The sequence below is a fragment of the Gorilla gorilla genome, chromosome 16 (genome assembly GCF_029281585.2).
Source record: "Gorilla gorilla gorilla isolate KB3781 chromosome 16, NHGRI_mGorGor1-v2.1_pri, whole genome shotgun sequence".
NCBI lineage: Eukaryota > Metazoa > Chordata > Mammalia > Primates > Hominidae > Gorilla > Gorilla gorilla.
Window position 1 is genome coordinate 14,519,693 of NC_073240.2, and position 12,493 is coordinate 14,532,185.

A 12,493-nucleotide genomic window follows, 5' to 3' on the forward strand; every position below is an offset into this window, starting at 1 on the left:
GAGCCTGTGGTGGTTAGTGGGGAGGACAGGATGGAAAAATGTTGGTCAAAGAAAACATAATTATTATTAGATAGAAGAAATATATTTTACAAGATCTGTTATGCAGCACTGCAGCCATACTTAATTATGATATATTGCAGTCCTGAAAAATGAAAAGGTAGTTGATGTTAAGTGCTTTCACCACAAAAAACAATAACTTTTAGATCATGCCTTTGTTAATTAGCTAGATTTAATCATTTTATAATCTATATGTAATTCAAAACATACATAATAAACTTACACAATGTTATTTTCAATTAAAAACAAATTTTAAAATTATGCTTAAAAAATTTTTTATTCAAGCTAGAATTTGAATATAGCTAAATATCTTCAATAAATAAGAAAAATTAAAATAATTTCAAAAATTAAAACTAAGAGATTTGCTTGCCAATAGGAGCCGCGTAAGAGTGTACTCAAGAAGAAAATAACATTTTCCTGTATAAAGGTAAAATTAAAATGAAGGGGTGAGAGACAGACCTTGAGAATACAAAATCATAGTGGACATTGAACTGAGGAAAGCACACAGTTCTTGGCACCAAAAAATTAAAAGATATTGAGATATTATAAAAGTACAATTCACATGTTTTATTTAAATCAGAAAGAAAATTATGTGCTTTTTGTATAATTTAATTGATTACAAAGAAATAATTTTTAGAAAATTTTATCACCAACTTGTTAAAAATAGATGGCACTTCCATTGCAACTTTTGCAGAATATTGATGATTCTTTTATCAGATCTGATTAGCACCAGAGGACTGACAGTGGCACAGGCATTGACCACAAACTTGTGGACACCATAGGTGACAGGGCCAATTACCCATAACAGCATTGCGGATGATGAGAGGATGAAGTCCACTGAGTACATCAGCACAAAGAAATTCACCAGCATCAGGATGGTCTTGGTGGCCATTTTCACTAGAGAGGTCCTTAATATAAGGCTGCTGCTGTGAAAGTGCTGGGAGTGCCTCTGATGCCTGGACAAAAGAATGACCATGTATATACTTGAGAGCAGCATGACTCCTATGAAGAAGGCATCTCTGGATAATGACAGCATAAGAAATAGCGCCCTGATGAGGACATTCATTGGGAAAAATGTGCAATATTTGCTGATATTCAAAATCATCTGGGTCATTGGAATAACCTACAGTGTAGATTATCATGTCACTACTGAAAGACAAATTGCTAAACCAAAAAACGAATAAGCGCAGGATATCGTATTTTGTAAATTTATGTTTAAATCTCACCAACCAGGAGGTGCTGGGGCTGATGGTAATGGCCTGGAGCATGCTCAGGAGGCAGGTGGTGCAGATTGAGAGGCCCCTCATCACCTTGTGCAAATAGAAGAAAGCTTTAGGCTGGGCACAGTGGCTCACGCCTGTAATCCCAGCACTTTGGGAGGCCGAGGCGGGTGGATCACGAGGTCAGGAGATCGAGACCATCCTGGCTAACATGGTGAAACCCTGTCTCTACTAAAAAATACAAAAAAAATTAGCTGGGCATTGTGGCAGGCGCCTGTAGTCCCAGCCACATGGGAGGCTGAGGCAGGAGAATGGCGTGAACCCGGGAGGTGGAGCTTGCAGTGAGCTGAGGTCGTGCCACTGCACTCCAGCCTGGGCAACAGAGTGAGACTCCGTCTCCAAAAAAAAAAAAAAAAAAAAGAAAGCTTTACATCTAAAGTTATTCTGAAAATTCAGTGACTCAAACATGTCTGGAGACAAAAACTCCATTGCAGTGAAGAGCATTACTAGGTGGACAAAGGCCAAATGACAGGTGACCAGGTCATGGGTCTTAGGCCTGTGATCCTGAAAGAATGTAAAAATGTGGAAGAAAAGATGGAAGATGTTGGCTGAGATTCTAACGCTAGCTTGACAATTAAAGGCATTTTTAAAAGATAACATAAGTGAAAACTGTGTTCATCCTAATGGCATAGAAGAAACATATTTTGTAGATCTGAAAAAAAATGACTTCATATCATCAATGTTCTTTCTTCAGTGTTTGAAATTATTACCGTCATTATTATTTTTATTTTACTCACTTATTCTTGATTAACCTAGACGCTAAATTCTTGATAATGTACCCCCTGCACTCTTTTCTAAGCCAAATAATTATATATATATATAATTATTACTCTCTATATATAATGAATACATTTACAATCATGCCTGTATAGGGTGCACACTATCTATATTCCTAATGCCCTTTGCCCTCCATCTTTAGAAATCAATTTTTGTTATTTTGTGTTCTCTCATTTTATTTTTAGCACCCAATTCAGTGGCAGGCATATAAAATGAATCACATTTGCACAGTTGAATTGAATAAAATGTATGCTAAAGTGGAAAGACTCACTAAAGCAAACAATTAAAAATATATCCAATTGAGTCTTTCTCATGATCTATCACTTTGATACGGTTTATTCTTCACTCTTCCATGGTTTTTGATGCTTATGATTCTACTGGGCCCACCATGATAATTCATAATAGTCTTCTTATTTTTCATCAGCATATCAGCAATTTTGATCCCATTTGCAACCTTATATTCTCTTTGCCATGAATTGTAATGTATTTCCAGTATCTAAGAACTTGGATGTAAATATCTTTTTTAGGGAGTGGGGAACATTATTCTGTTTATCCAAACCCTAATTAACTGTACGTCTTAGAAATGGTCCTGGTGCTTTCCCAGTTTAGTTCACATCCCAGAGACTTATCATGTGAACTCTCTTCATCTCAGAACAAAATTTTTAATATTTGCCTCTCAGTTATCAACAAGATAAACACTACTTTTAATCATTTTATTTCAACCAAGAGGCTGCATTAAAATAGTCACATGGTTCTTTTTCCTGAGACTTTACTTGATACAGGAATGTCAGTCTCCAATGAGAAAGATAATGCCTCTCAAGTTTTCTTGGGATATCCTCAATACCATAATACCTTGTAAAATGTTGCAGAACAATTTTGCAGTTGCCATTTCATGTTATTTGGCCAGGATTCAGGTATCATTGTATCATTTTGCTTTAATCCATGGGTAAAAACAATTTAGCTTCATGCATGAAATATAAAAAACAGTAAATTAGCACAGATTTGGGGGTGTATGAAGGTGTGTCTGGTTATATATTCAAAGTCACTTATCATTACACTGTCCCCTAAATAAAAATATGAAAGGCAATGCAAACATCTTGACACTTACTATTCTTGTCTAATAAACACAAGTGACTGAGGTAAAAAATATTGCTCTAAAATCACCAGATATGTTTGATTTTATAAAGGAAATATCATCTAGGTGATTAAATGGTTATTACTCTCTCTACAAAACTTTAGTAAGTGAATCCATGTATCATAAATGTCAGAATCAAACAATGAAAAGTTCCCACCAACATGCATCTGCACCATCAGAATGGTTGAGTTCTGCTGTCAAGTTGAAATCAGAAAAAAAAAAAAAAAAAAACAAGGGGAGGCACCAAGATGGCCAAATAGGAACAGCTCTGGTCTACAGCTTCCAGCACTATCAACACAGAAGACAGATGATTTCTGCATTTCCAACTGAAGTACCTGGAACTGGTTGGACAGTGGGTGTAGCCCATGGAGAGGGTGAGCTGAAGCAGGGTGGGGCATCACCTCATCCAGGAAGTACAAGGGGTTGGGGGATTTCCCTTTCCTAGTCAAGGGAAGCCATGACAGATGGTACCTGGAAAATTGGGACACTTCCACCCTAATACTGCGCTTTTCCAACAGTCTTAGCAAATGGCACACAAGGAGATTATATCCCGTACCTGGCTCGGAGGATCACACACCCATGGAGCCTTGCTCACTGCTAGCGCAGCGGTCTGAGATCGAACTGGGAGGCAGCAGACAGGCTGGGGGAGGGGCATCCGCCATTGCTGAGGTTTGACTAGGTAAACAAAGCCACCGGGAAGCTTGAACTGGGTGGAGCCCACCACAACTCAACGAGGACTGCCTGCCTCTGTAGACTCCACCTCTAGGGGCAGGGCATAGCTGAACAAAAGGCAGCAGAAACTTTCTACAGCAGAAGTTTCTACAGCCTTAAACTTCCCTGTCTGACAGCTCTGAAGAGAGCAGTGGTTCCCACAGAATGGAGTTTAAGCTCTGAGAATGGACAGACTGCCTCCTCCAGTGTGTCCTTGACCCCCAAGTAGCCTAACTGAGAGACACCTCCCAGTAGGGGTCAACTGACACCTCATACAGCCAGGTGCCCCTCTGAGACAGAGCTTCCAGAGGAAGGATCAGGCAGCAACATTTGCTGTTCTGCAATATTTGCTGTTCTGAAGCCTCTGCCAGTGATACCCAGGCAAACAGGGTCTGGAGTGGACCTCCAGCAAACTCCATCAGACCTGCAGCTGAGGAATCTGTTAGAAGGAAAACTAACAAACAAAAGCAATAGCATCAACATCAACAAAAAGGACATCCACACCAAAACCCCATCTGTAGGTCACCATCATCAAAGACCAAAGGTAGATAAAATGACAAAGATGGAGAGAAACCAGAGCAGAGAAGCTGAAAAGTCTAAAAACCACTGCACCTCTTCTCCTCCAAAGTGTCACAGCTCCTCCACAGCAATGGAACAAAGCTGGATGGAGAATGACTTTGATGAGTTGACAGGAGTAGGCTTCAGAAGGTTGGTAATAACAAACTTCTCCAAGCTAAAGGAGGATGTTCGAACCCATCGCAAGGAAGCTAAAAACCTTGAAAAAAGATTAGATGAATGGCTAACTGGAATAAACGGCATAGAGAAGACCTTAAATGACCAAATGGAGGTGAAAACAATGGCACAAGAACTACGTGACACATGCACAAGCTTCAGTAGCCAATTTGATCAAGTGGAAGAAAGGGGATCAGTGATTGAAGGTCAAATGAATGAAATGAAGTGAGAAGAGAAGTTTAGAGAAAAAAGAGTAAAAAGAAATGGACAAAGCCTCCAAGAAATATGGGGCTATGTGAAAAGACCAAATCTACTTATGATTGGTGTACCTGAAATTGACTGGGAGAATGGAACTAAGTTGGAAAACACTCTTCAGGATATTATCCAGGAAAACTTCCACAACTTAGCAAGGCAGGCCAACATTCAAATTCGGGAAATACAGAGAACACCACAAAGATACTCTATGAGAAGAGCAACCCTGAGACACAGAATTGTCAGATTCACCAAGGTTGAAATGAAGGAAAAAAGGTTAAGGGCAGCCAGAGGGAAAGGTCGGGTTACCCACAAAGGGAAGCCCATCAGACTAACAGTGGATCTCTCAGCAGAAACTCTACAAGCCAGAAGAGAGTGGGGGCCAATATTCAACTTTCTTAATGAAAAGAATTTTCAACACAGAACTTCATATCCAGCCAAACTAAGCTTCATAAGTGAAAGAGAAAGAAAATCCTTTATAGACAAGCAAATGCTGAGAGATTTTGTCACCACCAGGCCTGCTCTACAAGAGCTCCTGAAGGAAGCAGTAAACACGGAAAGAACAACCAGTACCAGCCACTGCAAAAACATGCCAAATTGTAAAGACCATCGATGCTAGGAAGAAACTGCATCAACTAATGGGCAAAATAACCAGCTAACACCATAATGACAGGATCAAATTCACATGTAACAATATTAACCTTAAATGTAAATGGGCTAAATGTTCCAATTAAAAGACACAGACTGGCAAATTGGATAAAGAGTCAAGACCCACCAGTGTGCTGTATTCAGGAGACACATCTGACATGCAGAGACACATATAGGTTCAAAATAAAGGGATGGAGGAAGATCTACCAAGCAAATGGAAAACAAAAAAAAGCAGGGGTTGCAATCCTAGTCTCAGGAAAAACAGACTTTAAGCCAACAAAGATCAAAAGAGACATAGAAGGCCATCACATAATGGTAAAGAGATCAATTCAACAAGAAGAGCTAACTATCCTAAATATATATGCACCCAATACAGGAGCACACAGATTCACAAAGCCAATCCTTAGAGATGTACAAAGAGACTTAGACTCCCACACAATAATAATGGGTGACTTTAATACCCCATTGTCAACATTAGACAGATCAACGAGACAGAAAGTTAACAAGGATATCCAGGATTTGAACTCAGCTCTGCACCAAGTGGACCTAAGACATCTACAGAACTCTGTACCCCAAATCAACAGAATATACATTCTTCTCAGCACCCCATCTCACTTATACTTAAATTGACCACATAGTTGGAAGGAAAGCACTACACACCAAATGTAAAAGAACAGAAATCACAACAAACTGTCTCTCAGACAACAGTGCAATCAAATTAGAACTCACGATTAAGAAACTCACTCAAAACGGCCCAACTAGATGGAAACTGAACAACCTGCTCCTGAATGACTACTGGGTACATAATGAAATGAAGGCAGAAATAAAGATGCTCTTTGAAACCAAAGAGAACAAAGACACAACATACCAGAATCTCTGGGACACATACAGAGCAGTGTGTAGAGGGAAATTTATAGCACTAAATGCCCACAAGAGAGATCAGGAAAGATCGAAAATCGATACCTTAACATCACAATTAAAAGAACTAGAGAAGCAAGAGCAAACACATTCAAAAGCTAGCAGAAGGCAAGAAATAACTAAGATCAGAGCAGAAATGAAGGAAATAGAGACACAAAAAGCCTTCAAAAATCAATGAATCCAGGAGCTGGTTTTTTGCAAAGATCGACAAAATAGATAGACCACTAGCAACACTAATAAAGAAGGAAAGAGAGAAGAATCAAATAAACACAATAAAAAATGATAAAGGGGATATCACCACCAATCCCACAGAAATACAAACTACCATCAGAGAATACTATAAACACCTCTATGCAATAAACTAGAAAATCTAGAAGAAATGGATAAATTCCTTGACACATACACCCTCACAAGACTAAACAAGGAAGAACTTGAATCCTTGAATAGACCAATAACAGGCTCTGAAATTGAGGCAATAATTAATAGCCTACCAACCAAAAAATGTCCAGGACCAGATGGATTCACAGACGAATTTTACCAGAGGTACAAAGAGGAGCTGGTACCATTCCTTCTGAAACTATTCCAATCAATAGAAAAAGAGGGAATCCTCCCTAACTCATTTTATGAGGCCAGCATCATCCTGATAACAAAGCCTGACAGAGACACAACAAAAAAAGAGAATTTTAGACCAATATCCCTGATGAACATCGATGCAAAAATCCTCAATAAAATACTGGCAAACCGAATCCAGCATCACATCAAAAAGCTTATCCACCAAGATCAAGTTGGCTTCATCCCTGGGATGCAAGGCTGGTTCAGCGTATGCAAATCAACACACATAATCCAGCATATATACAGAACCAATGAAAAAACCACATGATTATCTCAATAGATGCAAGAAAGGCCTTTGACAAAATTCAACAACGTTTCATGCTAAAAACTCTCAATAAATTAGTTATTGATGGGATGTATCTCAAAATAATAAGAGCTATCTATGACAAACCCACAGCCAATATCATACTGAATGGACAAAAACTGGAAGCATTCCCTTTGAAAACTGGCACAAGACAGGGATGCCCTCTCTCACCACTCCTATTCAACATAGTGTTGCAAGTTCTGGCCAGGGCAATCAGGCAGGAGAAAGAAATAAAAGGCATTCAATCAGGAAAAGAGGAAGTCAAATTGTCCCTGTTTGCAGATGACATGACTGTATATCTAGAAAACCCCATCATCTCAGCCCAAAATCTCCTTAAACTGATAAGCAACTTCAGCAAAGTCTCAGGATACAAAATCAAAGTGCAAAAATCACAAGCATTCTTATACACCAATAAAAGACAAACAGCGAACCAATTCATGAGTGAACTCCCGTTCACAATTGCTTCAAAGAGAATAAAATACCTAGGAATCCAACTTACAAGGGACGTGAAGGACCTCTTCAAAGAGAACTACGAACTACTGCTCAATGAAATAAAAGAGGATACAAACAAATGGAAAAACATTCCATGCTCATGGGTAGGAAGAATCAATATCGTGAAAATGGTCATACTGCCCAAGGTAATTTATAGATTCAATGCCATCCCCATCAAGCTACCAATGACTTTCTTCACAGAATTGGAAAAAACTACTTTAAAGTTCATATGGAACCAAAGAAGAGCCTGCATTGCCAAGTCAATCTTAAGCCAAAAGAACAAAGCTGGAAGCATCACGCTACCTGACTTCAAACTATACTACAAGGCTACAGCAACCAAAACAGCATGGTACTGGTACCAAAACAGAGATATAATCCAATGGAACAGAACAGAGCCCTCAGAATTAATACCGCATATCTACAACTATCTGATCTTTGACAAACCTGACAAAAACAAGCAATGGGGAAAGGATTCCCTACTTAATAAATGGTGCAGGGAAAACTGGCTAGCCATATGCAGAAAGCTGAAACTGGATCCCTTCCTTACACCTTATACAAAAATTAATTCAAGATGGATTAAAGACTTACATGTTAGACCTAAAACCATAAAAACCTAGAAGAAAACCTAGGCAATACCATTCAGGACATAGGCGTGGGCAAGGACTTCATGTCTAAAACACCAAAAGCAATGGCAACAAAAGCCAAAATTGACAAATGGGATCTAATTAAACTAAAGAACTTCTGCACAGCAAAAGAAACCACCATCAGAGTGAACAAGCAACCTACAGAAAGGGAGAAAATTTTTGCAACCTACTCATCTGACAAAAGGCTAATATCCAGAATCTACAATGAACTCAAACAAATTTACAAGAAAAAACAAACAACCCCATCAACAAGTGGGCGAAGGATATGAACAGACACTTCTCAAAACAAGACATTTATGCAGCCAAAAAACACATGAAAAAATGATCATCATCACTGGCCATCAGAGAAATGCAAATCAAAACCACAATGAGATACCATCTCACACCAGTTAGAATGGCGATCATTAAAAAGTCAGGAAACAACAGGTGCTGGAGAGGATGTGGAGAAATAGGAACACTTTTACACTGTTGGTGGGACAGTAAACTAGTTCAACCATTGTGGAAGTCAGTGTGGCCATTCCTCAGGGATCTAGAACTAGAAATACCATTTGACCCAGCCATCCCATTACTGGATATATACCCAAAGGATTATAAATCATGCTGCTATAAAGACACATGCACACGTATGTTAATTGTGGCACTATTCACAATAGCAAAGACTTGGAACCAACCCAAATGTCCAACAATGATAGACTGGATGAAGGAAATGTGGCACATATACACCATGGAATACTATGCAGCCATAAAAAATGATGAGTTCATGTCCTTTATAGGGACATGGATGAAGCTGGAAACCATCATTCTCAGCAAACTATCGTAAGGACAAAAAACCAAACACCACATGTTCTCACTCATAGGTGGGAATTGAACAATAAGAACACATGGACACAGGAAGGGGAACATCACACACCGGGGACTGTTGTGGGGTGGGGGGAGGGGGGAGGGATAGCATTAGGAGATATATCTAATGCTAAATGACAAGTTAATGGGTGCAGCACACCAACATGCCACATGTATACATATGTAACAAACCTGCACGTTGTGCACATGTACCCTAAAACTTAAAGTATAATAATAATAATGATACATTTTAAAAAAGAGAATTTCTTTGTTAGTTTTCATCACAATGATTGATCTGTCTAAAGCTGTCAGTGGGATGTTCAAATCCCCAACTATTTTTTTTTTTAAATTATACTTTAAATTTTAGGGTACATGTGCACAACGTGCAGGTTAGTTACATATGTATACACGTGCCATGTTGGTGTGCTGCACCCAGTAACTCGCCCCCACTATTATTGTGTGGCTGTCTAAGTCTTTTTGTAGGTTTAGAAGTATTTGTTTTATGAATCAGAGTGCCCTAATGTTGGATGCCTATATTTTCAGGATTTGTATGTCTTCTTGTTGAACTAAATGCTTCATCATTATGTAATGCCTTTTATTTTTTTTTTTACTGTTGTTGGTTTAAAGTCTGTTTTATATGACATAGCAATAGCAACCTCTGGTCTTTTTGTTTTTCATTTGTATGAGAGATCTTTCTCCAACCCTTTCCTTTCATCCCATGGATGGCATTACATATTAGATAGGTCTCTTGAAGATAGTATATGGTTGAGTCTTCCAACTTACCACTCTGTCCCTCTTAAGTGGGGTGTTTGGACCATTTACATTTAAGGTTAATATCGATATGTGAGATTTGTATCTTGTCATTGTTTTGTTAGCTGGTTGTTTTGTAGATTCAACTGTGTAGTTGCTTTACATGGTCTTTGGGCTATGTATTTAAGTGTGTTTTATGTTAGCAGGTTTTATTTTTCATTTCCATAAAGAACCTCTTGTAAGGCTAGTGTAATGGTAACAAATTCTCTTAGCATTTGCTTGCCGGGAAAGGATTTTATTTCTTCTTTGCTTATGAAGCTTAGTTTGGCAGGATATGAAATTATTGGTTGGAATTTATTTTCTTTAAGGATGCTGAAAATAGGCTCCTAAGATTTTAAGGATTGTAAGGTTTCTGCTGATAGGTCTACTGTCAGCCTAATAGAGTTCCCTTCGAAAGTGACCTGACCCTTTCCTCTAACTCCTGTTAAGGCTTTTATTTTCATGTTGACCTTGGAGAATCTGATAACTGTGTCTTGGTGATTGTTGTCCTGTATAGTACTTCACAAAGGTACTCTAAATTTCTTGAATTGGCATGTTGGCCACTCTAATGTGATTGAGGATATTTTTGTGTGGATTATATTCCCAACAACTTTTCCAATTTTTTTTTTTTTAGATGGAGTCTCGCTCTGTCCCCCAGGCTGGAGTTCAATGGCACAACCTTGGCTCACTGCAACCTCCACCTCCCAGGTTCAAGCAATTATGCTGCCTCAGCCTCCCAAGTAGTTGGGACTACAGGCATGCACCACCACACCTGGCTAATTACGTACTTTTAGTAGAGACTGGGTTTCTACATGTTGATGAGGCTGGTCTCGAACTCCCAACCTCAGGTGATCAGCCTGCCTCAGCCTCCCAAAGTGCTGGGGTTAGAGGCATGAGCCACCATGCCCAGCCTGTTTTAACTCTTTGATTATCTGAATCTTCCAATTCCCCCCAACCACCAGTGAATTATTTCTGCTAATTTTTTTTTGTTTTTGAAAAGAGAATGATGGAAACCCACCCTGTTCCAGTGGGAGAGTACAGGGATTCCCTGAAAAGACTCTGGCTTAGAGCCCTCAGACCAGAGTTTAAGTCCAGGGGTCCACTTGGTGACTCAGGAGAAACCCTGGACCCCACCTCAAGGAATCTTGGATCCCCTGGTGGGGGTCTCAGAAGCAGGAGGCTGCTGGGCCACAGCAGGGACAAGGCTTTCTCCGGCACCCCCATGCAAGGTTCCTCCATAGAAAGAAATCATGTTGCCCGTTGTGCAGCAGGCATGCCATCCCAGGCCCCTGAGACCCCCAGGGGACATCCCCGCTCTGCCAACCGTGTGAATACACTCTACCTCCCAGCCTCTGCCATGTCACAGATGACTTGAGGCTTCAGATGAGTGACTCCCCAGAGTCACATGGGCCTATGCTTGGGTCCCAGCCTCTTCTATGACCCTTGAGGTGGCTCTCAGCATAGGAGGCTGATTTCTAGGCCTCTATGTGCTGTTCTGTGAATGGGACAGGTAACAGACCTCTATGGCAGGCATGAAATGCCAAGCGCCCACCACAAGGCCTGGCAACAAACTCTCAGGAAATTCAGGTCATTCTCTGGGAGTGGCCACAGATGCTTCTCAGAACCCCAACCCCTGGCACTGCTCCAGCCCATGCTGGACCCTTCATCATCCAGATGTCCCAGGCCCACAAGTATCTGACACCTCAGGTGGCACTCGTGGCCCACTATGTGACCCTAAGCATACCTCCATGTTCTCTGGGCTGAGTCTCTGAGCCACCACAGCTCTGCAGAGCCCAGGCTGTGGGCTCCAGCCCCTGACCTCCAGCTTGACTTACTAAATGTAATCTCCAGGGCTAATTTTAATCCTGGGCAGGAATTGGACACATTCCCATGGCTAGGATGAGTCTCTGGAGGCTGGAGGTGACACCATCCCACAGGACCCAGTGCCAAGATAATCCCCCAAATGACCCCTATGCCTGTGGTCTCATGAGAGCAGGGACTGGGGCTGAGCTTGGGACTGAGTCTCTTGAGCATAGAAGGCTCAACTAAACCCCTTCTCAATCTGTCTCAATCTTAGTTATAGGGACACTATGGCTAGTGCAGAGGTCACGTGACAGGGGAACCCCAAGAGGCAGGAAGTTGGGGGCCTTTCTGGACTGATGTCCTAGAGCTGAGACAGGAAGTGAATTCCATGCAGAAGAAACAGCAGTTACAAGGATCCCAAGGGGGAGAGAAACAGCAGTGAGGTTGGAGTGGGTGGGGAGGGCAAGAGGCCGCAGAGGCTGGGCCACACTGGGCCTTC

The 12,493-nt window shown here is 40.6% G+C and overlaps 1 pseudogene; it reads right to left on the reverse strand.

Annotated features, from left to right (window-relative positions):
• Positions 1 to 703: 703 nt before the first annotated feature.
• Positions 704 to 1,937, reverse strand: LOC129526093 (putative vomeronasal receptor-like protein 4; annotated as a pseudogene).
• Between the last annotated feature and the right edge of the window lie 10,556 nt (positions 1,938 to 12,493).